The following is a 25,232-nucleotide window of genomic DNA, read 5'->3' as shown; positions in this document are numbered from 1 at the left end:
GGATGCCAGTTTTTGAAAACGGAAATCGCAATTACATAAAAAAAATTTCATGGGTATTTTATTTCTTCGTTTCCTCCTTCGCTTCTTCTTATCGCCATTTCTCGGGACCAGAAGCGTCAACCGGATTCGATCCTCGTAACCTCAGAGTATTCACTTAACTAATTGCTCCAGCACTCAGTCGGATTATTTTTAAACCTAACCATGGAAGCTTGATGGAACGATGGTCTGCATCATTTAGAAAATCGATATTGCAACTCTTTTCTTTGCAATCTTCTTGCATCGAGTTGAGAATTTCTGCAAGCTTCATCGACAATTTTTTCGTTATCAATGAACGAAGCTGCAGCTACGATAAATAAACGATCGAGATACTCGAGACGACGTGGCGGTGGCTTCTTTAGTCTTCTATAATAAAATCATGGCGGACCATCTCGCGCAAAGGGGTATGCTCGAGGACTTTGGTAGGGTTAACGTTGGCAACGGTCCATCAAACATCGTCGTAGAAGTTTCAGAAACTACCCTAACCGAGTTCGTGCGAACTGGCCTCGGAATCGCGGTTGTCTTTCGACGAACTTCCGTCTCCCCCTTCGATGTCCTCGGGAAATCTCTCGGAATATCCCGGAATTTCGACGCGCGACGAAGAATGGAACGCGCGAGGGAACGTAAAGAGCGATACAGGTACGACGAAGGCTCAGGAAAGAAGCTGCGCGCGATTTCAGAGGGCAAGACCAGGGGCTTAAAAGAGAATGGTGACGCGAGGTGTTTCCGTAGGGGGGGTTGGAGATTCGCATGGTGAAATCTTCGCGAGCAACCGCGGGCAAGGCGAGGACGCGTTGTCGTGCGCAGTGCGGATCGATGGAATTGTAAAATATTAACGAGGACGAGCAGGTTCGAGGCGAATCGAAGAGTGTACGAGCGCGACGGACGCCGGCTGGCATTGAGAGCCGGCCCGATAACCGAGAGGAAAGAAAGGAGGAGAACGCGGAGGAGAATGCACGATCGATATCGCGGTCGTCGGAAGCGATTCGCGATGTATACGCGGCTAACTACTGCTAATGATTATTACATCGATAATATTTAATTTGCCTTAAATATTCGTCACTCGAAACCTTAAATTTATACGAATTTTCTTCCATTCATGAGTCTATTTAATTAGAAAAATAATTCTCAACGATGCAACCACAGTACGCGAATCAATGAGAACACTTAGCAATACTGACTTATCGAAAATTAGCAACGATTTATCCCCAATTGTTAACAGTATCGATACCCAAAACAGAGTTCCCAAGCTCGATGAATCTCTGTAAAGGGTGAGACGCCGCGTTCTCCAGCCTGAAAAGCCGCCCTCCGTCGACCACCGCGACGAAGATCACCGCGTGCTCTCGCGATCTTGGACCGTGAACGGTGAACCGCGGTGTTCCCAGATCGATCGATCGACGAACGGTGCGAACACAGCCTTAAACATGAGTGAACCAGTGAACCCTGACAGACGATTACACGCCGCGATGCAGCCGACGGGACGCGGTACGTTTAGTGAAGTGCATCCTGGCGATAAACAAACAGAGTTACCGCGTGACAGTGCCAACGACATTCCGGCCTCGGCGGACCTAACTTGAGGAGGCAGGCGAACAGACGTAAATGTCACTGAGAAGGTTGGTATCGTCGCAAGGATTGTCTCGTTCGAGAGATTAAGGTGTACGGAGCGTACGATAAACGTTGAAAGTCGGGAATACGATTATGGAGGGCAAAACGAGAGGAAAATCATAAATGAACAATTTTCGTTCGAGGCTTCGTTTCGAGGCAAAACGACTTTGAAGATTAGCTGGCGAACGCTAGTAGTGGGGGTCTACGATAAGCGCTACGCGAGGCTGCCTGCGTCGCGAGACTCGTTGACTCTTACTACTGGCGTACGCTTTGACAAATCTTTAAGATCGTATTGCTCGAAAACGAGGCTTCAAATGGAATTTTGTCATTCTTGACTTTTGTCTCCGTTTGTCCTGTAGATTTGTTATTCAATATTTTTGTCAGGAATGGTTGAATAGTTTTAACGGAATATGTGTTTTCTTCTTTTCTTTTTTATTTATGGTCACCTTTGACTTTGGATTCCTCGGTTCTCAGGGCTTTTCAGGGCGATATAGGTCAGGGTGTCGGGAATTTGTTTTGGAGGGCGAACTCGAGGCGCCAAGGGTTTGATTTGTGGCTTCTGTGGACGATTTTGTAACTAGGCGAGGACATGGCGATTCTTGTAGATTTCGAGAACTTCGCGACGTCCGCTGACAATTTTATTCGAGCGCACCGGATTTCTTCCGCTTAGAAATTGCAAATGGGTCGAGATTTCGCGATATCGGTCGAAAAATTGTAAAAGAAACCGGATGAACCGTGAACTAAATATTCTTCGAGTGTGCTCGGTCCAGTAAGAATGAAAAGAAGAGAAGATTCGCGATTCGCTATTAGCGAACGCTTGCAGGGGACGCTTGCCGCTAGTCTAGGATTTCGTTTGTTTGCGAGAAACGAGGAGAAAAGGTTTAATTAAAATAAATGAGTGTGCCTGGTGAAAAGAGCGACGATCGAAAATGCCGTTCCTCGCGTGTTCTTTCGTTTCCCTCCGGAACGGTGTTTACCTAACTTCTCCACTTTTCATTCTTCCACACCCTTATTTCCTCTCACAACGCGAAAGTCTCTCCCTCCACTCCAATGGCCTCATGTTCTCCAACGCTTGTTTATTAACAAAATTTAACGAACCGTTCGGACTTCGTAACCGTTTCATACTTGGTCCTCGATGCGAGCGAGGATCCTGCGCGACCGTAGAAGAATCGTGCCGTGAATAGGAGTCGAGGGAATCTTCGTTGCAAAAAAAGTAGCTCGAGATTGGGATGTAAAATTTTCACACGGACCAGTCCGTTTTTCGAGGGAATTCATTTCAGATTTGATCGGGTATACGCGCGCATCAAATATTGATTTTGTGGCCTGTTCGAACTAACCGGACCTTCGAATCTTCGCCGTGCTTTTTCGTCTTCGTTCGCTTCGACAGCGACTCGAAAACATCGTCATTCTCTAATAACGCGAGCGTAATATATTTCACGTCTCTCGCGGGATAACATATTCTCCTCCATTTCAAAAATATCGGACCTACGTCCGCGCTTGCGACTCCAGTATGAATTATCCTATCAATGGAAACGACAGTATCATAACACCTGCGTGTCACTTTTTAATTATTTCGAGCTCAATTAAATCTCTCAACCGCGACTCAGTTATACTCGCGCGCACTTCGATCGAATAAAAACATTTCAATAAAACTGACAATTATGCGACCACTAAAAAGAGTCGTCGGCCATCAATCATGCTCACGAAATTATTTGGCACGCGCTGGTATTCGCCTTCCATTCGTTGGTCCAGTGATAATCAAGCGGATCATCCGGGATTTCCGCCACGTTCGCGCCGCGACTTGGCTAGTGAATGGCACCAAATGAGAGAGAGAGAGAGAAAGAGAGATAGCGTGTGACGAGTCCTGGCAAGCTTTTCGTTAATTTGCGTCGGCGTTCTGCGGAGGCAGGCCTAACATCTCGAGTCCAGACACGTCCTATCCCTGGCTAGATTTCGCGAGACGAAGGAAGTTCCATGCACCAAATCGTCCGCTCCGACTGGACAGTAACTGGGACGTTTTATCATTTCGCCGTGGCTACGAGGCGCTCGAGACGCGAACGGGGTCGCGAAGACAATGTCTGCGAGCTTATCGACGAGCATCTAGCTGACGATAGTTAGAGGAAGTTCGCGAGCTTCTGTCCCTCTGCAGCCACTGTAAGACAGAAGCTGAAAGTCCTGCGAGCAGTCGAGCGGATCTTTGGTCCTGTTACACGCCAGTTTATTGGCTTCGATTTTTCGAACTCCTCTCTTCTTTCGTCTAAGAAGCGAGACTTGGATTACGCGATGCACACGATTCTTGGAAGATCGCGACGACAGTTTCTCTGTATTTTAAAAAACACATCAGCCCTGTCTGATAATAACGAATTCAACGTTCCAGTTTCGCTACGTTACACCGTGCCAAGGCAGCAAACGTAAATATGAGAGAATGCGTGAATAAAGTTGTCGAACACGAAGGAATCATTTCACCGCTTCCTATTCTGCCTTCTCAATGGCGTCTGCTCCAAATACGGCTGAAAGCGTAGCGAAACCGGCCGCCACCCGTCGCGCTCGTTTTTCACGGAACCCTTTTTCCTCGGCCGTGCACACACGCCGCGCACGAAATGGGAATTACCATCTCCGCGGCCGTTTTTCCTCCCCTTTTCCAGCCAAGCCGCGGCACAATCGGCGCAGGCCAGTCTCGCCGTGGCCATTGTGCCGCGGATATTGCGCGCGAGTCCCAACAGCGTTTCCTCTAATCTGCATACGAATGAAATCCGTTAGCCAGGGAAACCAAGCCCACCGACAGCTCGCGGAGCAAAAGGAAATAGGAAAGAGTCGATAGGCCGTGTTCTCTAGCGTGGAAACGATGTTCGCAGCTGCTGCCTCGACCGACGATCGCCTCTCGTCGCGTGCACGCCCCGCGAATTATGCTCGATGGATGGTCCTCGATTCGTCACTGACTCTTGCGACGTTTCAAGGGTGACGCTCTTAATCGCGCTTTCTTTCTACCCTCTGCACGTTACTGAGTGTTCTCTGCAGGTGTTTCTTTTTTTCTGTTTTATGATGGAATTTGTTGAGCAGTGTTTCGTTTTTATGGTTAATTTCGATAGAGATTGATGAATTACAGGATTTGAGGGATTTTTAATTGAAACTGTACTTGTGATTTTGGAGAACGATAAGTTGAACAGCGTGGATGGTATCAATGAATAGTTGAATAAAGCAATGCGATTACTGGATTGTTAATTTTGTCGAGAAGTTACGATAGCTACGTTCCTCTTTGATTACTACGTTTTTCACTTTACCAAGATGTACACGTTGATTACGTGACCGCAAGTTTTCTCATAAGGAAGTTTCCCCCAGCGGTCCCGACTAATTCTTCGAAATACTCGATGAAGTATTAGCTTCGAGTGGGACGAGGACAGCGGGAAGTTCCCGGCTGTACTGGCAATTTTATTCGCGCGGAATCTTAAACTTTGCAGTGACAAATGGAAGAAAATAATTGGAGCCTCGCAGACGGAATGCTATCGAGCTTCGCGGAGATACGTCATTTTTCTTATCATAATTCGAACAATTTATCAACTCTCGAAGCAACCCGTTCGTCTTAGAAATTATCACTTCGCTCGAACGAAAACAAACCGAATGAAAATACATTATTTTCTATTTAATTCACTTTCCTATTTCACTGTAAAAAATGAAGAGCCAAATAATTCTCCTCGTTTTGATAAAAAAAATGGTCACTTAATCACGCGAATATGGAAACGTACCATTTAATTTGTTAAAAATTCTGCGACCAACGTAACTAAGGATTAAAATCATTTGCATTCACTTTTTCCGCGCGATTATTAATTTCGTTCGACGAAAAATTAGTTGTACGGGGGTAGCGTGTTCCTTAAACGAGACTTTATACAGCTTCTTATGCCATTGTGTTAAGCTAATTCGCGAGTTCCGACGAGTATATGAATGGTTCCTCTTGCTTAATGAGAAAAAATGGCGTGGGGTGTTAATGAGAAGAAAGAACGAAGAAACGAGTTGATAAGGAAGGCGGGCTCGCGTTAATCATAATGCAGCGTTTCCTCTCCGCCTGGGCTTCCTCGTTCCGCGTCCGACGAGAACGACAACGTCTCGTTAATCAGGCTGATATCAAATATATATATCTAATTCGGAATTATTACGATGGAGATTGAAAATAATCGTTGCTCTCGTGACGTTGCGGAGCGGGTAATTAATATCCGTCGCAACGTCACGAAAATAAAATTATCAACGTCCCGCTTAATGAGAACCACGAACGCGATCATTTTTTTCATCTCTCCAACAATTTTCCAACCGTTAAAAGGATCGTGGTAACGATATCAGTTTCTATTTCTATTGAACGCTCGTTGAAAGTTAACGAGATGCGTTACGCTCGATTCGTGCCTGAAGTTCGCGACGGCCCAATGAAATTCAATTAATGGCGCGAACAATCGAACCCGCGGCTCGAGAGGTGTTAAGTTGAAACAGGAAAATGAGGCGAGTACTCGTACACGGCGAGCCCGATAAAGTTCAGTCTCGACGAGAAAACGGCAAAGGCTGCTCGTCTTAACGAGCTGCAACTGCAAACAATCGACACGGCAGTCGCGAGATTACGATAATTAAATTCCTTCCCTTTGCAGACGAGTACGTACGCGTGCCACGGTTCCCTCTGGCTTTTCTTTCCTCGCAGCACAAAAGTTCGAGCCGACCTCCCTCGAAGCTCGTCTCCTCGCGTTCGACGAGCAACCCTCGGCGTCCTCCTCGTTCGATCGTCTCGCAGCTTCGACGTCTTCTACTGATTCGATTATTAGTGGCCAAAGTCGCGACGAAATCTCGTGAAACGTACTCGACGTGTAGGAAAGTGAATTGCATCGGTTGGCTTTCAGCAATAGTTTATGGATGAATGAATGAAATAGTGCGAAATTGCGATAAACGTTCATTTGATGGATCCAAAAAATATTTTCACGATCGAATAATTATTGTTCGATTTCGCAATCGGGGGTAGAAAAATCCCGCAATTTCCTGTGCGCATCCTGTGTCCATTTTTTCGTCGTTTTTCAAGTTCGTTATCTGGCAATTATTTTATTTACAATATTTTATGGTACTCGAGCCGAAAGATCGAGAGCTGGAGAACGTTTAGTCGTTCGAACCGCGGAAAATTCTAAGCAACAGTCTGACTGGTCCCTCGGGCTATCTCGAGTTTAATTGGCCGCTGCTAGTTATTAAGACGATTTCTCGGGGTTCGTGGATTACCTCGTCACCGCTGCACCGGGCAAACTTAATTAACCTACGAGCGAGCGACGATTTGCTAACCTTTTTAATAGCGCTACCGGATCAAATGAAATGCATTTATCAAAGGATTCCATCGACAACAATAAAAGTAGCAAGAATACTGTAACCTTTTAATTACACGGATTTCAAGTGACAAATTATTATTATATAAGCATATCTTACGAATTGAGTTAGAAGTAGAGGAAGAAAAGAATCACGTTGCTTAAATCGAAGGAAGGGAAGTGTCATCGCTAATGCGCATCGATCATTGCCCCATGTTGTTCGAGACGTTTTGCCGAATAATTTAGAAACCAATTAGAAACGAGAACTTTTGAATTGAATAAATTAAGGGTGAGGTAATCGGAGAAAGTTCCGAACGGGATTTAAATGGCGTCGATACCAATCGCGCGAGCCTGTTCCTCAAAAATCGCGAGCAATGAAGAGCAAACAAATTATCCACGCAACGAACGCGATGTTCTTTGCTCCTATTGTTCGAATTCGAACGAACAAACCACCCCATCCGCGTACCAACTGCGCCCCGTGTTTTTATTTGAAAATCGTGTGTCAAGCAAGATATTTTGACGAGCGTGCACTCAGTTTACGGTTCAATATTCCTGAATTTATCGTAGAATTGTCGTAAAAACGATTTTAAGAAGCGAGTATTTCCATCCCTGTGTCTTTTACTATTCGCCATATACCCCATTTGCATGGAATTTCTCTTTTTAAATTCCACGGTGTAATTTCTCCGTTGCGAAACATCCTTTGCAACCGCGACAATACAAATGGAAGATCGCTCTGAGAAAACGAGCGAGAATCAAGCTAGAACGAGTGATATCTCCGGTTCTATCCTCGCATCGGTCCCAGTTACGTCTCGTTCGCCAGCCTAGCTGCGAAGAAGCCGCGCGGTATAAATTATTCAGCGGAGATTCTTATCGCGGTCCACTTAAGAACGCATTATGCCACGTCATATTCAGTCTGGCCTGGGGAAAAACGGACCATTAGGGGTGTGAATCGCGGGAAATATCAAGCTCGCGCCGAAGAATCGCGGCCCTATTCATCATCGCGGTTTTTCACCTGCAACCCCTTTTCCCACGCTGGCTGCTCGTCCATCCTCGAGCGTGGCATCCGCGGGACGCGCGCTTCCTGCGGCTCGAGCGCCGCGATTTACCGCCAGACGAAACGATCGTGGGAAGAATAGCATCGGGACTCCTCGCGAGACAGATGAAACGGACGAGGAAATTCGAATATCGGTCCACGCACGTGCACGTTCTCTATAAATGCGCGTGTAACGTTTCGTCGAATCCCTTTTCGTTCTTTCTCGCTTCTGTTCCTGATATATATATTTTTTTATTTCCTCCTGGCCAAGGGGACGATGGAAATTACCACGATGGTGAAACGGGGAAATAAAGCTCGGGGATTAAATTCATGTCGATTCGTGAATAAAACATGGACGTTCAGCGGTGAATATCGGGGACGCGTGCATCGATCGTGGAACGATAGCTTTTAAACAGGCGCTGTTAATCTGTCTCTCGACTCGTTCCCACGCCGTTTCCATCGGAATGTATTGAACCTCTCATCGCGTCGTCTATCAATTGCCTCTAAAAAAATTTCTAGGATCGAGAATCTTAGAATCTTTACTTTAAAAATCCTAAATTCAGCTCTCGAGGAACCGTAAACGTTCGCCTAGCACCTTGAACCTGCGCAGCAACGTAACCTTGTACACAGCTCTGTTGAAGGAAGAGTGGAGGCATTAAAGGAAGACTGCGAAGCATATGAAAAGAGAGCTGCTCCAGCGAAACGCTTGAAAGCCGCGCAGCAGTCGGTGGCAAAACGACGAAAGCGTCGCGAATTGAACGCGGAGGAGCGGCGCGGTTCGAAAAGTGGATTCTGTTCCGTGGCACACCCACGGGTCTTAGGCTATTTTCCAGACCCCTCTTCTCTGGCCCATCAGCTCCGTCTGTCATGCATGTTTCCAATCTGCCATTGTCGACCACGGGCATAAATTCTACCCAAGAGTTCGGCAGGGACCTCAGTCCCCATCTGGAAATGCCAACTAGCGTTCTGGCATCTACAAACCTCAATGACTACCTTCGAAAGGCAGTTCATTTATGCTAACATTCATTGTCTGACTTTGAATTTATGGCCGCAACAGACGAAGGCCCACTTAGTCCGCATTCGGACTATAAACAAAAACTCCAAACTCCGAAGAAACCAGACTGCGCCCCTTGACAATGTCATTTTGTCGACACATGCCTGACAGGACGTAGAATTCATGGCCACTTTCTCCGTCTTGGAGCACACCTCCCGAAAGACCACGGACATTCCTTATAGGTTACTGTCCGCAATAGCCACCCCCTAACAGGACTCACATAGTCCAATTAGAAGAAAGATCTTCCCTCTCCAAGATTAGAAGCTTGCGAGATTTTCCAAATGAAATCAGTTGAACTTCAGCATCGCGCCTGAACGTTCATCTTCGAACCGAACCTTCCTTCAAACGAACCATCCACCAACTTATCATTAGCGATCGGCAGAAAACCTAGTCGAGGAGGAAAGCACTATCCAGGAGTCGGGCTCTTTCAGCTTGATTGTCTTGCTACAGCACACAATCCCTGAAAACCCACCCCAAAACCAGAATTGATCCCCACAGTGGACAATCTCTGGGTCAGCGTTAGTCTCTCGAATACGGCCGTCTGACATTATCGCCATGCCGTGAGAGCAGGAGTTACTCCTCACGAGACGTGTGGCAAGTACGGTCGGAAGCCCTGCCTTCACCACCAACGACCTGAGCCCCTCAGCCGCGCCAAAGAGCACCGCTTGCAGTGGACCGACTAGAATTTTCATCCAATCGCTTATTTACACATCGGTCTCAACAGTCGGAGGCACCGAGCAGAGCCTTACAACCTCTGTTGGCCAGTTTACCTGGTCGCTGTTGAACCTCAATAAAACACCAGTTACTACCATCTATCCATCATCAGGTTCAGGCCTGAAACCCTCATAACACTCCTATCTCCGTAAAAAGACGTAGGAGCGCCCGTGACAAAACAGTCGGAGGCACCGAGCAGAGCCTTACAACCTCTGCTGGCCAGTTCTCTGGCCGCTGTTGAATCACGAGCTTCGCGTAACGACTAACGCGAAACATTTTTGGTCCTTCGAGCCGGATACTCAGCGACCTACGGGTTAAATACAGTGCGAAATATCGAGTGAAGGTGCATGTGCATTTGGATTTACAGTGCAATCTGGATTAAACTTGTGTGTGACAGCCGCATCCGTGATTCAACATCACATCAAGACTAAGGCAGCACGCCAAGGACAGAGAGCAGCATACGATAATTCACCACCACGAGAATACGTCCACCAAGGTAAGCTCGTTTTGTGTTCGCCAAGTCCACTTCTCGATCAGCCAATATCACAATGGCAAAATCATCCGAAGGCTCCTCTAGCCATTCCGCTCCACACGGCACCAGCCTCAGTACCTTGCGACGTAAACGCGGCAACATAGTAGGGCACATCACCGCGTTCTCGAAATTATTAGACAACGCGAAACAGTCCGATCGCCGCGATCTAGGTCTAATTCGGGCACACTTAGATAGCCTACACCAAATCTGGGATCGCTTCGACGCGATCCAACTTGAAATCGAAGAAGCCGATAGTGGCGAGGAACCGCGTCGCTTCGAGATTCACGGAGATTACATGACGGTGGTCGCACGAGCGAACGCACTCATCGAGGGAGACCGTCCAAGAGCTCCGCTACGGCACCATCCTTCGAATTCCTCCACGGCCACCACCGCTGCGCCGATGGCTATCAAACTCCCCGAGATGCGTTTACCGACTTTCGACGGAACAATCGAAAACTGGACATCATACTTCGAAGCCTTCTCATCGATGATTGACGAAAACGATGACTTATCACCAGTACAGAAATTTCAATATCTACGGTCCACACTCACCGGCCGGGCAGCCGCCTGTATCGAATCATTAAGCATTACCGAGTCAGGCTACGCGGATGCAATAGAACTGCTCAAGGAAAAGTTCTATTGCAGACGCAAAATTCTGCTAAAACATTGTCATGCGATCCATAACATAGCTCCTCTGGCACGGGATACGCCAGAAGCCTTAGGCAACCTCGTCGACACCGTGCGTCAACACCTACGTTCACTGAAGAATCTGGGGGTCGACATTTCGTCATGGGACAGCATGATCATCTCTCTCATATTGGCAAAGATCAGTACCGACACAGCGTGGCATTGGGAGCTTTCTTTAAAGGACAAGCAAATGCCGGCGTACTCCCATTTGCTCGACTTTTTAGAAAAAAGGGCAAACTGCAGACCTGCGAGCCATAAACCACCTGTTCAGCCAATAGGACACTCCAGCCGCGGCACATCAGGAAGGGTTAACAACAACAAGCGCGGTCTACAAGGCCATGCATTCGTAACCTCGACCCATCCCGAGGAAACACATACTTCCCGCGAACAAATCAGGGGAAGCGGAACACCCACGACTTCAAGGTGTCCATTCTGCCGTAATCTACACGGAATATGGCAATGTCAAAGGTTTCGTACCCTGTCAGTGGAAGGTCGCGTGAAGGCAATAAAAGGGGCCGCATTGTGCACGAATTGTCTGGGGCCCGGTCACCAGTCAGATACGTGCAATAGAGGAACATGCCGCAGATGCAATCGGCACCATCACACACTATTACATCAAGAAAAACAGGTTCATGATCGGGCAACCACTTCTGCAGCGAAACGACCCAGAATTTCACCAGCCCCGCAAGTGGAAAATGACAAATGACAATCAATACCTGGAGCCCCCAATTACCAGAGTCGGGTCAACGCATTTGTGGTCGACTCAATTAAAAATGAACTCCTTGTAACAGCACAGGTCCACATTCTCGACAAGGATCTTCAACCCGTCAATTGCCGGACCTTAGTCGACACAGGTGCCACCACCAACTTCATAACAGAGGACCTAGTAAAACGGCTAGGCATCCCAACGAAGGGTTGCCACGTGCCAGTGGGGGCTCTCAACCAATTGTCTACGGTGGCCAGACACACCGCCACAGCGACCATCCGATCCAAATTCAATAGCTACGAACGGACGTTAACATTTTTGACAATACCTAAAATATCCTCATTAATTCCGGACCAACCCATCGACCGATCATTAATAAATATTCCAAAGAACATCAAATTAGTAGACCCAGAATTCCATCGACCAGCACCGATCGACATTTTACTAGGATCTGGAACCACCTTGTCACTCATCACCGTCGGACAAATCAATCTGTCCACTCCCACCGAACCCAACCTATACTTGCAAAAAACGATGTTCGGATGGGTCATCGGGGGGAGCGCGCCAACCACATCACCGATACACGACATTTACGCGCCACACAACTAACGCGCTCCAGTTCGACCTGACACGATTTTGGGAAGTCGAAGAAGGTCCTCAAGTTCGACACCTTTCGAATTCCGACCATTTATGCGAAACGCACTTCAAAGAACACGTCACACGCAACGCTGAAGGCCGATACATCGTCGCACTCCCTTTTAATGACAAACAAGCACGTTTAGGAGAATCAAAGGTAAGGGCTCTACGACGACTAGAATCGCTCGAACGAAAATTGCAACGCAATCCCACGTTAAAACAAGAATACCACGCAGTCATACAGGAGTATCTCCAACTTGGACACATGACCCAAATCTCACAGAATGAAGAAGAACACAATGGGTATTACCTGCCGCATCATGGGGTGACCAAAGTCACGAGCGAGACTACGAAGCTTCGAGTGGTATTCGATGGCTCCGCAGAAACAAGCACCGGCGTTTCATTAAATGACGCTCTTCACACCGGACCGAAGATTCAAGACGATCTATCATACATTTTACTCCGATTCCGCATCCATCAGTACGTAATAACCGGCGACATCGAAAAGATGTACCGACAGTTCCTCATCCGCAAGGAAGATAGAAAATACCAACGCATTTTGTGGCGTGATGATACCGGTCGAGTCCAAACATATGAATTACAAACAGTGACGTTTGGACTATCCGCCGCACCATACCTAGCAATCCGCTGCCTCACTCAACTCGCGCAAGACGAAGGGCATCGCTTTCCGCTTGCGGCCACAGCCTTACTCCGAGATTTCTATGTAGACGACGCATTAACCGGAGCTCCAACTCTAGAGGAAGCACTAAAGGTACGCAAGGAATTGACCGAATTATTGAACTCATCGGGATTGAACATCCGACAATGGGCAGCCAACGACAGGACTTTACTGGATGGATTGCCAGAACAATCCATCAACAAACGACTTCATCTCGGGGAATCATCAACATTAAAAACTCTGGGAATCGTCTGGAACTCTTCTGCTGACACCATCTCCTACGAGGTCCAAACGCGACCCAATGCTTCAAAGGTTACCAAACGATTCATCACGTCAGAAATCGCTAAAATTTACGACCCATTGGGACTCCTGGGACCAGTTATAATTCTCGCCAAAATGCTGTTGCAGAAGATTTGGACAATTAAGATTGACTGGGACGAATCGCTTCCCATGGATCTTCACACGGAGTGGAACCAATACTATAAACAACTTCCGTTACTCAACAAACTCGTTTACCAGCAGTGAACTACACTATGGGAGATCTACCCGAAGCCAGAGTCACGGAATCACGGCCCTTTACGCACGTCGGCATCGACTATTGCGGTCCGTTCTTTATTAAAGAGCGGAAACATCGAAGCCGCAATCAACACAAGGCTTATGTCGCGGTCTTCGTATGTCTCGCGGTTAAAGCCGTTCACTTGGAGCTGGTGAGTGATCTCACAAGTGAAGGCTTCATCGCCGCACTTAAACGATTTATCGCGCGACGGGGACTATGCAAAGCAATATACTCCGACAACGGAAGGAATTTCGTAGGGGCAGATAACGAATTGCAAGAACTCATCAAATCCAACGATTACAATCAGCAGCTGGGAAATTATCTGGAAAATAGAGCAATCAAATGGAACTTCATTCCTCCACGCACTCCGCATTTCGGAGGCCTATGGGAAGCTGCGGTAAAATCGTTCAAGCACCATTTAACACGCGTCGCGGGTACTGAGCCGTTCACATTCGAAAATTTTAACACTTTAATAATAGAAATCGAGGCGGTTCTCAATTCCCGCCCACTAACACCCATCTCATCAGATCCCAATGATCTGATCGTTTTAACTCCTGGACATTTCCTCATTGGCGAATCACTTACGAGCTTACGAGAGCGAAATTTCGTGGATGTTCCCACGAATCGTTTGTCAGCGTGGCAACATATACAAAAATTGAAACAACATTTTTGGAAACGCTGGCACCTCGAGTACCTAAACGAGCTAACCAAACGAAGCAAGTGGAAGAACGGGACCCACTCAATCAAGGAGGGCACTATCGTGCTCCTCAGGGAGGATAACGTTCCTCCGATGCAGTGGATCTTGGGCAGGGTGCTCAAGGCTCATCCCGGTTCCGACGGTGTCGTTCGCGTTGTGACGGTAAAAACTGCCACGAGTGTGCTCAATCGGAGTGTGAAGGGACTCGCACCTCTATTATATCAACCAGGCGAGGAGGATGATCTGGCGACATCAGTCTCCACCAGGGAAGCCTGTTAATCTTGACCATTTAATGTATCTTAAAGAACACCGTTCGGTGAGTACTTAGCACCATTTCTATCATCACTACCTAACTCATACTGGACACCAAGATAATCTAGCTTGACGTACTACATACGTCTGATATCTATAACTTAATTGATCGGAGTCCTCTCAACGGGGGGAGGATGTTCCGTGGCACACCCACGGGTCTTAGGCTATTTTCCAGACCCCTCTTCTCTGGCCCATCAGCTCCGTCTGTCATGCATGTTTCCAATCTGCCATTGTCGACCACGGGCATAAATTCTACCCAAGAGTTCGGCAGGGACCTCAGTCCCCATCTGGAAATGCCAACTAGCGTTCTGGCATCTACAAACCTCAATGACTACCTTCGAAAGGCAGTTCATTTATGCTAACATTCATTGTCTGACTTTGAATTTATGGCCGCAACAGACGAAGGCCCACTTAGTCCGCATTCGGACTATAAACAAAAACTCCAAACTCCGAAGAAACCAGACTGCGCCCCTTGACAATGTCATTTTGTCGACACATGCCTGACAGGACGTAGAATTCATGGCCACTTTCTCCGTCTTGGAGCACACCTCCCGAAAGACCACGGACATTCCTTATAGGTTACTGTCCGCAATAGCCACCCCCTAACAGGACTCACATAGTCCAATTAGAAGAAAGATCTTCCCTCTCCAAGATTAGAAGCTTGCGAGATTTTCCAAATGAAATCAGTTGAACTTCAGCATCGCGCCTGAACGTTCATCTTCGAACCGAACCTTCCTTCAAACGAACCATCCACCAACTTATCATTAGCGATCGGCAGAAAACCTAGTCGAGGAGGAAAGCACTATCCAGGAGTCGGGCTCTTTCAGCTTGATTGTCTTGCTACAGCACACAATCCCTGAAAACCCACCCCAAAACCAGAATTGATCCCCACAGTGGACAATCTCTGGGTCAGCGTTAGTCTCTCGAATACGGCCGTCTGACATTATCGCCATGCCGTGAGAGCAGGAGTTACTCCTCACGAGACGTGTGGCAAGTACGGTCGGAAGCCCTGCCTTCACCACCAACGACCTGAGCCCCTCAGCCGCGCCAAAGAGCACCGCTTGCAGTGGACCGACTAGAATTTTCATCCAATCGCTTATTTACACATCGGTCTCAACAGTCGGAGGCACCGAGCAGAGCCTTACAACCTCTGTTGGCCAGTTTACCTGGTCGCTGTTGAACCTCAATAAAACACCAGTTACTACCATCTATCCATCATCAGGTTCAGGCCTGAAACCCTCATAACACTCCTATCTCCGTAAAAAGACGTAGGAGCGCCCGTGACAAAACAGTCGGAGGCACCGAGCAGAGCCTTACAACCTCTGCTGGCCAGTTCTCTGGCCGCTGTTGAATCACGAGCTTCGCGTAACGACTAACGCGAAACAGATTCAAAGTAACGAGCTGCTGCACCCTCGAATGAAACGCTGTAAGAAAAGTCGGCGAGTTCGCTCGGTTCTTTCCGTTCTCTGCTTAAAACGCAACGCTGTTGCTCGCTAACGATCCACCCGATCGTTAGCACGGTCGACGCGGAACCGATCCTGCGAAACGGTACAGCCGCGTTCTTAACCGTGGCAATCACGGGGGTAGTTAACTCGCGCGTCGACTCGCTGGCTAACTTCGACGACTGGGAACGAGGCGCGCGTCAAACGGTATTCGTAGAAGCTTTAACGAGGTGCGGATGAATCGGTGCCAAAACGCGGCGGAAAAGTTTGGGAGTCGGGAGATTATACCTTGATTAATAGAGTGGAGTTTGGACAGCGGCGAAGTGGAGAAAGGTTGATTTGTAGGAGGGACTTTAGATCGTGGACCTATTCGTAAGCTTTAATTGGTATAGAGCTGACAAGGGTAGTAATCAGTGCAGGGTGTTCGATGTCAATGGAGATGATCGTGGAAATTTGTCCTATTGTTGCGATTGGACGTCTTGTAAAGTGGTGTGAAACTGCAGGTGGGATTTAAATTATTTCACCCTCGTTCTCTCTCTTGACTGTGAAGAGTTAAATTTACGATAACAAAACTTTGGGGTGTAAGAAATTCTTCGAGCTGACCAAAGACGTTTCGACAAAAACACGAAAGGTTTTTTCAAGCTTCCGCAGGGGATAACTGATTCAGAGCAGCGAAAGGGAAGTGTCTCGCAACCGCAGCCGAAAGGTACACGCGAAACGCGAATGTGATTCGCGGTCGCAGCGCGGCGTTCCGCCATCACCGCAGTCCGGTCTGCGACGGAGGCAAATCGAATTGTAAGAACGCGATCGCTGGAAAAGCTGGCTCGATAATTGCATCGCCAGCTCCTCCGTCCTTGGTGCTCGAGCAATACCTCGTGACGTCGTGTCGGTGACCTGAATCTCCTGCGCGAGACGGTCCAGAGAAGGGAAAAAAGGGGTGAAGAAGAAGGGACTAGAGTTCGACGATTTATCGTTATTAGATTTCGATTGTTTCTTGGGATCCATCGTGTCCGATTTCATCGACTCTCAGCCGTTTCCGTTGAACTCTGTTCGCTCGAGCTTTCGAGTGGAATTTTCGAAAGACACTTTCGATTTTGTAATCGCACTTTAGATTCCTATAAGAGAATCAATAAAACTCGCGTTATACGAGGATCTTACTGTACATCCATGGGATCGAAGAAAATGGCGACTGGATTTCGTAGAGGGTAAAATTCAATAAGCAACTGAGGAGACGATATCCGGGAAGGTTGTTTAAAAGGCTGTCAAAATTCAATGAACGGGAACTTTCGTGGCGTTAAGATGCAAATAGGCAATCGGGTTATAGAATATATACATAAAATTAGACGGTGGGTCTCTTAATGTCCGGCTGGGTATTCTGAACCCGAATTCCCGCTAAATCCTTTCATTTATTGACGTTGGCTAAACCTGAAGGTCGAGTCTGAAATTCGGTAGAAAAATCCCAGCGAGATAAGCTTCGCGATTATATGGAAATTGAAATTCCTCGATAATGCGAGGAGGTGGCGTTAAATGAATATTCTGTATCTCAATGTTGTGTTATAATTTCATGGACGATCTAACATTTCACTTTATCGTCGAAACGGCGATTGCGCGTGCATTTAACTCTATGGGGTATGAAATTGTACCAGCATTCGTTCAATTTACGTTTCTATCTCTCTGCGGCTAATCGAGTAAGGGAATGATTTTCCTTCGCTAGGTCCGCTAAAATCCGTCGTCGTTTAACTCGTGCCCCGAGGCGATCGTCGATATTTTTTTTCTCACGCGAAAAACCATAATCAACTGGGTTATCACGTGATCACGTGGGATATACATCGATCGTGCAGTACACGTTCAGTTCTTTGTAGCCGGCGCGAACGCGACCGTCGTCTTACTGGAACGCCGTGGCACGGTTGGTCCGCTTCCATTAGCGAGATTATCCTGTCCGAGGGTGGCGAATCGATGCTCGAAAAGTAGGGTGAAATCGAATCGAGACGCGGCCATCGAAGTGTTCGTACCTGTGAACGGCGACTCGATCCTCTGCGTGATCGTATCCTTCTTTTCGTTTCTACGGAAAACCTTCCTGTTTTTTGCTCGTGTCAAAAGAAATGGTGTATCTAATATTGTCGCGTGGCACGGTCGCGTGGTTTGGCTTATCAGACCAGCAAACTGTGCAATTTGGATTTAATGAAGTAGTTTTATTGAAGATTACAGTCGATTAATGCATTAGAATATTATAAAATAAAGAAGTCCATAGAAATTCTTAGATTATTTAAATATTTCTTTGGCGACACGTTGTGTATAATAAAAGAGAGTTTGGAATGGTATTTATATCTCAATTTTGATGCGGTTAAGTAGAGAAATGGGAATAGTAACGTTTATTACTGACAAAGGAGCTCTATACAATTTATTGTTAATTCGCGTGGAATCCCCGGAAATGGAGAACGGTAACGAGCAATTAAATTAGATTGCTGAACGTATTAGGTGTGACAAACTTACCGTCTCTGTTCGCATATTAATTAACGAAACAGGATTACAGATTTCGGTAGCTTCTGCTATGGAAGAATTGAGGAGAGGATAAATAAATATATATGCAATCGAAGAAAAATAATTTCAGGCATTCGGCGACTTTTATTTTTTAAGAACGTACCTTCCGTTCAATTTATACGAGATTTACGACCGACTTTCTCACCTTATGAATTATCGCATACCACCTGCAATTCTCGCTAATAACCTAATGCGATAAATTTTCCTCTCCAATACTCTCGTAACAGCGATACCATAAATCCTATTCCACCCCCTATTATCTCCGCCATGCACAGTTAAAACGGTCGAAAGACAGTTTTTTCTTTTTTCTTTTTAATATTGCACTGGCTAGCACCCGTCGATTACTAAACAATAAGCAAATAAGTAAATAAAACAACGAAACGATTGAAAAATAAATCCTTAAGAACGATTTGGTGCAAGTCTCCCTTTATCGACCATCGTAACGAAGCGGAGTCCACGCGAACTACCTAATTAACAAGACTCAACGAACCGCGAAACGATTAACCCCTCGAGTAGGGTTTCACGAATTCGCGTCATGGAGCGACAAAGTGGTGCCACGTTCTCGTACGTTAATTTCGATTGTTAATTTTGAATCCTGCTCGTGGTTGGTAACTCAAGACCAGCGAAATCTCTCTCCTTTCATATCTCATCGAATAGATTCCCATTGTTCCCAACAATTCTAAGAACGACTCGTTTGGACATTAAAAGAAAAGCCCACTTCTCGTGGCACTTTGTAACGACAATCTAAAACCAGTGAAATTTTCGCAAGACCACGTACGATCTCTGAATGCACTGGCGAAGTTTAAGAGACGACTCGAGGACAAGAGTCTCAGCAACGATGGTCGCACAAACGTTCCGTCCAATCTCCGTTTTATACGTTTTAAAGGAGCTCTCTGTAAATCGTTCGGAGTACTCGCGAGCGAATCGCCGCGAGTAACCAAGGAATAGATCGGTCGCCAATAAAGTTCCGTCGATCGTAAGTCGCGATGTCCACGGTGATTGGTGGGTGCCGCTTGGCCGAACTTTTCACCCTCTCGCTAATGCGACGTTGATCACGGTGTCGAGGTGGTCCGCGGGGGGATGGGATTGAATTTAATATCGCGGCTGGTTCGTCGACGACGTATCGCCGCTGACGGCGGATTTACAACGCTCCTACGGGGGCTGCGCAGTTTATTGCCTACACGCGCTGGAAGTGGGACGAAAATTTCGGTCAGGGAAAAAGTCGGGGGTGGGCGAAGCTCCGTAGTCGATAAATGGCCGGCATATTTGTAGCCTCGACTGACTTAACGTTGCCCTGCCTGTATTTACGAGCCCTCCTCTTTGTCCGAGCGAGCGTGGCGCGCGCTTGATGACTCCTGGGAGCTCTTTCGCGGCGTATCTCGCCAGACGGGACCAACGCGAGCAAGAGAAAAAGACAGCGACGACGATCGATCTCGACGATGAATTATAACGATAATTATTCGTGTCGACGATGGAATCACGCGTTAGTACGCGGGATAGAGTCGCAGCCATCGACGAAGCGTCGAATTATCGCTGGTTTAATTTAATTAACCGAGCGTTAACAGCCAGCTGACTGAATTTGATAAACAACCCGAGGCTTCCGGGTGTGTTATAGAAAGCCCCGACGCGAATGAAATTCCTCCAAATATTTGCGAGCCAATATTGAAGCGGCGATCAATTATGCGTGAAACGACAGGGTTAAATCAATCCCGTGGCCGAGCGACGAGCGTTTCGTTTTCACGTTACATTGGCGGCGTCGGCGTCTTCGCGAAATCGCCAAGGCCAAGCGTTCCGTTCGAGGCGGGGGTGAAAGTCAAGCAGGCGGGAAAGAAGGCGCTGGAACGGACACGTCTCGATGCCGCCATTGTCTTCCGTCGCGGCGCGAAAGAGGGTTTGCTGGTTCGGGAAAAGAGAACTGGCTCCATCGAGGGTCGTAACGCGTGAATCTCGAAGGGTGAAGGGCCTGCGATAAAATGTCGGGGGTGGCGCTTTAGAGGACCACTCGAGACTTTCCCGTTGTCGACGTTATTTTAAATGAATCCTCCTCGAGGCACAAAGCACCCATTTCTCTCTGGCAACAGGGAGGAACAAGGAGCAGCAAGGATAAGAGACGAGGACGATGACGATTGTCGGATCGTATCGATGAATTCGAATGTCTGCCATGCGACTGTAGCTGAGAATTATTAGCTTGGACGTTTCGCATCGATGCACGACGAAGTTAGCCACTGTATTGTTCGATTCGTCGAGGATATGCCTCCCATCGAGGTTTGTCGAGCGAAATTGCAAATGCAGCGTACATCGCGTTCCATAAATTCTCCATAGAAACACCATTTTTGTAATTACTATAGTCGACTATTAATTGTAACTTATTGACGAACAAAAGCACTTAAATCCTGTGCGACACTGAAAATTATTAACGCGTAATCCAAATAAAGCTAACATGGCGTCTGACGCAGCAAAACCTGCTGATCGTTAATTAATATCGAATTTTCTAAACTATAACAACTATGGCGTATAATTGATTACGCGGAGCGTGAAAAAAATCGTTTGCAAAACGCAACTGAATGAATATCGAAAAAGAAGAGAGAAATCTCTTTACACAGCGAGCACATTCGCTCGGCTAGAAAAGTCGACGTAGACGATCGGATCGATCCGATCCCCCGTGTCGCAGCCAGCTTCCTTTATTTTCGCTCGAGTGGAGGCACGAAGATTGACGCCGGTCGATAAAAGGGTTTGCAGCGATCGGGAATCGCTCGACGAGCCCTGCCAGCGCGAAATACTAATTACCAGACGCGACTTAAAATCAGCCCTCGTGACCGATCTTCCCGCGTCCCGAGCGTGTCCAGGCTGGAATTTAATTAAGCCCTCGTGCCACCGAATAATCGTCGATCGATCAGCTGAACCGTGAAATCGCGGCCCGGCTATGGTCCTCGTTCCTCGTCGCGTATCGCGCGCAGTTATTTCGAATTACATCTAGTCGATCGACCCGCGCGATTAGATCGGCCGATCCAATCTGGCTCGTTGTTTCGCTGGCCGGCTTTTGTTCGATACGCGGCGTAAATCTCTCTCGCGTCTTCGATAAACGTGCTGGAAATTGTGGACAGAGGCTTTTAATTACTTTTACAGCATATTACAGCGAGACTCGCGTGAATGTACGCGTGTATTATACATATAGCGTATATCTTTTATATATAACGAACAGATCTTTGCGCGTAACGTCACGTTACGAATCAGATTTTTGCATAGTTTCCCGGTAAAAGGGTATCGATATAATTCTGAATTCAATTCGAGTCGCAACTCCGCGCGACTGAAACTTGTTACTCGCGCGAAATGCGAGGGTCGCGTGCAATCTCGCGACGGGGAAGCTGGTGGTTTCTATTTTCTCGCGGAACTCGTAAGAACGCCATATTTACTCAGCCGGCGGACCGACAATTGTAAAACTTGGCAAAGCGGAACGAGGTCGTGATTCCTTGAGAGCCGGTCCCACGGGTATACCGCGCGAGACCTCGCGATATCGCTTCCGAGTGGCGAGAACTTTGGAATATTTTAACAGAAGTTCGTCGATGTCTTTAATCCGGCGACCAGTCCGCTCCTCTTTTCAACCGGCGACGTTGCGCGGTCGGAAATCGCCGGGATCGACTGTCGAGGCGCGAAACTTCCTCCGCGCGGACGAGTTCGCGTTCACCGTGGGCAATCGAGGCTCAGATTAAGGAAGATGTAGTCTCTCGGGGTAGTTTCCATGACTACCGACCCCCTTTCCGTATCCTCCTTTCGGTCCGTTTCATCTTCGCCCTAGGTTGGCGCCAAGAAAGGTTACGGGATCGACTGCCGCTCGTCTGGCATTTTATAATCGTACCGCAACGAGGAATCAGCGGACCTTATCAATGTTCCACGATAAAAACTTTTATTTTCAGTTCTCAAATTAATTGTGAAAATGACCAATTTTCGTAATTAAGTACTTTCGTTAAATTAGAAATTTTCTTGCCAGCGTTCAAGCGACATAAAGTTTTTCGAAAAACTGACACGACTCGTCGAAGAGTGTGATATACTTTTTCTATCGCTTCGCGTAGTGCACGGCACAGACGGCTTTTACCGTTAGTTATTCGACGCACTTTACTCGAGGCAATTAGGTTTGCTTTCAATTAAAAATGAAATTTAAAAAATGAACCATTAATTGCTCCTTTATCTCATAACGGGGGCCAATTATCTGCTCGCGATTGGCGATCGCGCGCGGCACTTTGCACGGTCTATTTGCCACGTAGCTCGACGCGAGCGGACTTGAAACGGAAATGGGATCCTACGGGCGGGCCATCCGCGAACGAGAGACAATGAGTTATAGAAGCCACCTCGCGCGAGAAATCGTGTCCCTTCCTTTTGAACGTCGAACCTCCGCTTTGAATCGCGTTTTTTATCCAACGGGTGCTGGAATTTTCCCTAGCTGTGCATCATCGCGATGTATCTGACCATACCACGGTGATATATCAGCTAGAGTTAACGTTATTCGACGCGCTGTGGGCGCGCTACGAACGATAAGCGCGATGAATAATTCTGCTCGCAAGCAAATGTTCCAACAGTACAATACTTGGAATTCTTTGGTTAAAGTTGAACGCGTCTTCGCGTCGACTGTTTCCGATAAAAATAGGGGGTGGTATTCGAGTACTTCGTTCAATACGTGCGAAAGTTACTCGTAGAGATTAGGTTTGAAACAGCGCAAAAATTTCTGATATTTTATTCTACAATTACACTATCTGCAACCCAATTGAAAGTCTCAAAATCCTGAAAAGGACTTGGAAAATTTCTACTGAATTGCGAACGACTTAAATCTACGTGCGTAGTCCTTAGCTTGATATCGTTTTCGAGAGGATAATTTCTCGAAAATGTTATCAAGGGCCCAAGTCCACCAACGAGGAGGTGACTACGCAGGGACCCATCCCTAATTTCCCAAATCCCATCCTCCCTCCATTACATTCATGTGTTCTCGGTACAGAAGGTACCGAGGACTGACTCTACTTGTAAATTTAAAAACCGGTGTTCATAATACATTCTCCAAAATCTAACATCGATTTTAGAAATTGCAGTATAAACTTTACGAATCGCGAAGGGAAGGGAAGAAATGCCACTTCCTAACTCAAAGCGAAACTTGTAAAGTGACTCTACTGACACTTTGGAACAATTAAAGTCAAGTTAAACTAAAATTCAGAAAAGAAGCTAATTTGAAGTTAAGAATTGAAATATAATTCGCGACGCGATCTAAACGAACAACTACCGATAATCCTGCGTTACATATTCGCCAGAACATGCCAACCCGATGCTTCAGCGCTAGCCACCTAGCGTACCGTAGCCGACGCGAATCGCGAACAAATACCCCACGTCTTACGTCAAAACAGCCGAAACCACGCTCTCCCCAATGGTGAATGCGGGTACCATCGAAATCTCAGCGAGGCTTAGCATTAGGACGCATTGCCCACCGACAAGAACGAACTTCGTAGACCGCCCCAAACCGTCTTACAGCAGGCCCGAAGGCCCCAGCGGCCCGGGGTAGGAGCTACTCCATCCGAACCCGCGATGAGCGCGTCCAATGTACTAAACCTATACCCAGGTCGAGTACCCAACGGGCGTACCAATCGACAAGGGCTGCGAAATCGCGATGGGCACCGAAAACCACATCAGTTTGATTGAGTTCCGGACTGTCTCACGGCGTAGCAATAAAAGGCGAATTCGACGCGCGAATAAAGAAACGACGTGAAGCGAACTTACGAAGCATTGGATTAGAATGGTCCAGCGCCTATGTAACGCAATGGTTTACCAGTACGACTAAACGCGAGAGCTATTATGTTATATTTTTATGATCGAGCGGTAACGGACTGTAGTAGTGGCTACTTCTCACTTTGGATAAGAAAATGTAGTTCTTTACAATTTTATTACAATGGTGGATAAGGGAATAGGGGATATATATACATATAATTAAATATGCGAATACATAAATGGGGGATACATATAATTACATATGGGAATACATACATGGGGGATATATATATAATTACATATATATAATATTTAGAAATATCTATAACTAAAATCCCACGGCGATCCAGCGGCGATCCAACGGCGATCCAACGGCGCTCCAACGGCGCTCCAACGGCGATCCAGCGGCGAGAACCTAAACTTAACTTAATTTAACTAAACTTATACTAAGGGTTAATTAATCATACAATAATCATACAAATAACTTAAATCTAAGCACGTAGTCCTTAGCATGATATCGTTTTCGAGAGCGCAATCTCTCGAAAACGTTACCAAGGAGCCAAGCCCACCCCGTGGAGGTGACTACGCAGGGACCCATCCCTAAAACAACCCTAATCCCATCCACCCTCCATTACATTCGTGTGTTCTCGGTACAGAAGGTACCGAGGACTGACTCTACTTTAATCATTTAAACGAACCGAAATCCATAATACATTTTCCAAAGTCTAACATAGATCTTAGAAATTGCAGTATGGACTTTAATGATAGGGATATTAGGAAAGGAATATTAGGAAATTACATACATATAGAATATACAAAACATATTAAAATATCAATCATTAAAATCCCTCGGCGCTCCAGCGGCGATCCAACGGCGATCCATCGGCGATCCATCGGCGATCCAACGGCGAAAATCTAAACCTAACTTAACTTAAA

General features: G+C 46.9%; 1 protein-coding gene across 6 annotated transcripts in view; it reads left to right on the top strand.

The window, feature by feature from the left end:
• Sk (small conductance calcium-activated potassium channel) overlaps positions 1-25,232 on the top strand; it is a 183,084-nt gene that overhangs the window by 102,436 nt on the left and 55,416 nt on the right. The window contains exon 1 of one of the 6 annotated variants that reach the window (XM_076897414.1): positions 1,427-1,649. The exons of the other annotated variants lie outside the window; for them this stretch is intronic. The gene's annotated coding sequence lies outside the window, so the exon portion shown is untranslated. Of the gene's footprint in view, positions 1-1,426; positions 1,650-25,232 lie in introns of those variants that run through there. 6 annotated transcript variants of the gene reach the window in all.

This window comes from Xylocopa sonorina, chromosome 1 (genome assembly GCF_050948175.1).
Source record: "Xylocopa sonorina isolate GNS202 chromosome 1, iyXylSono1_principal, whole genome shotgun sequence".
NCBI lineage: Eukaryota > Metazoa > Arthropoda > Insecta > Hymenoptera > Apidae > Xylocopa > Xylocopa sonorina.
This window is presented reverse-complemented; position numbering and strand designations above follow the sequence as displayed.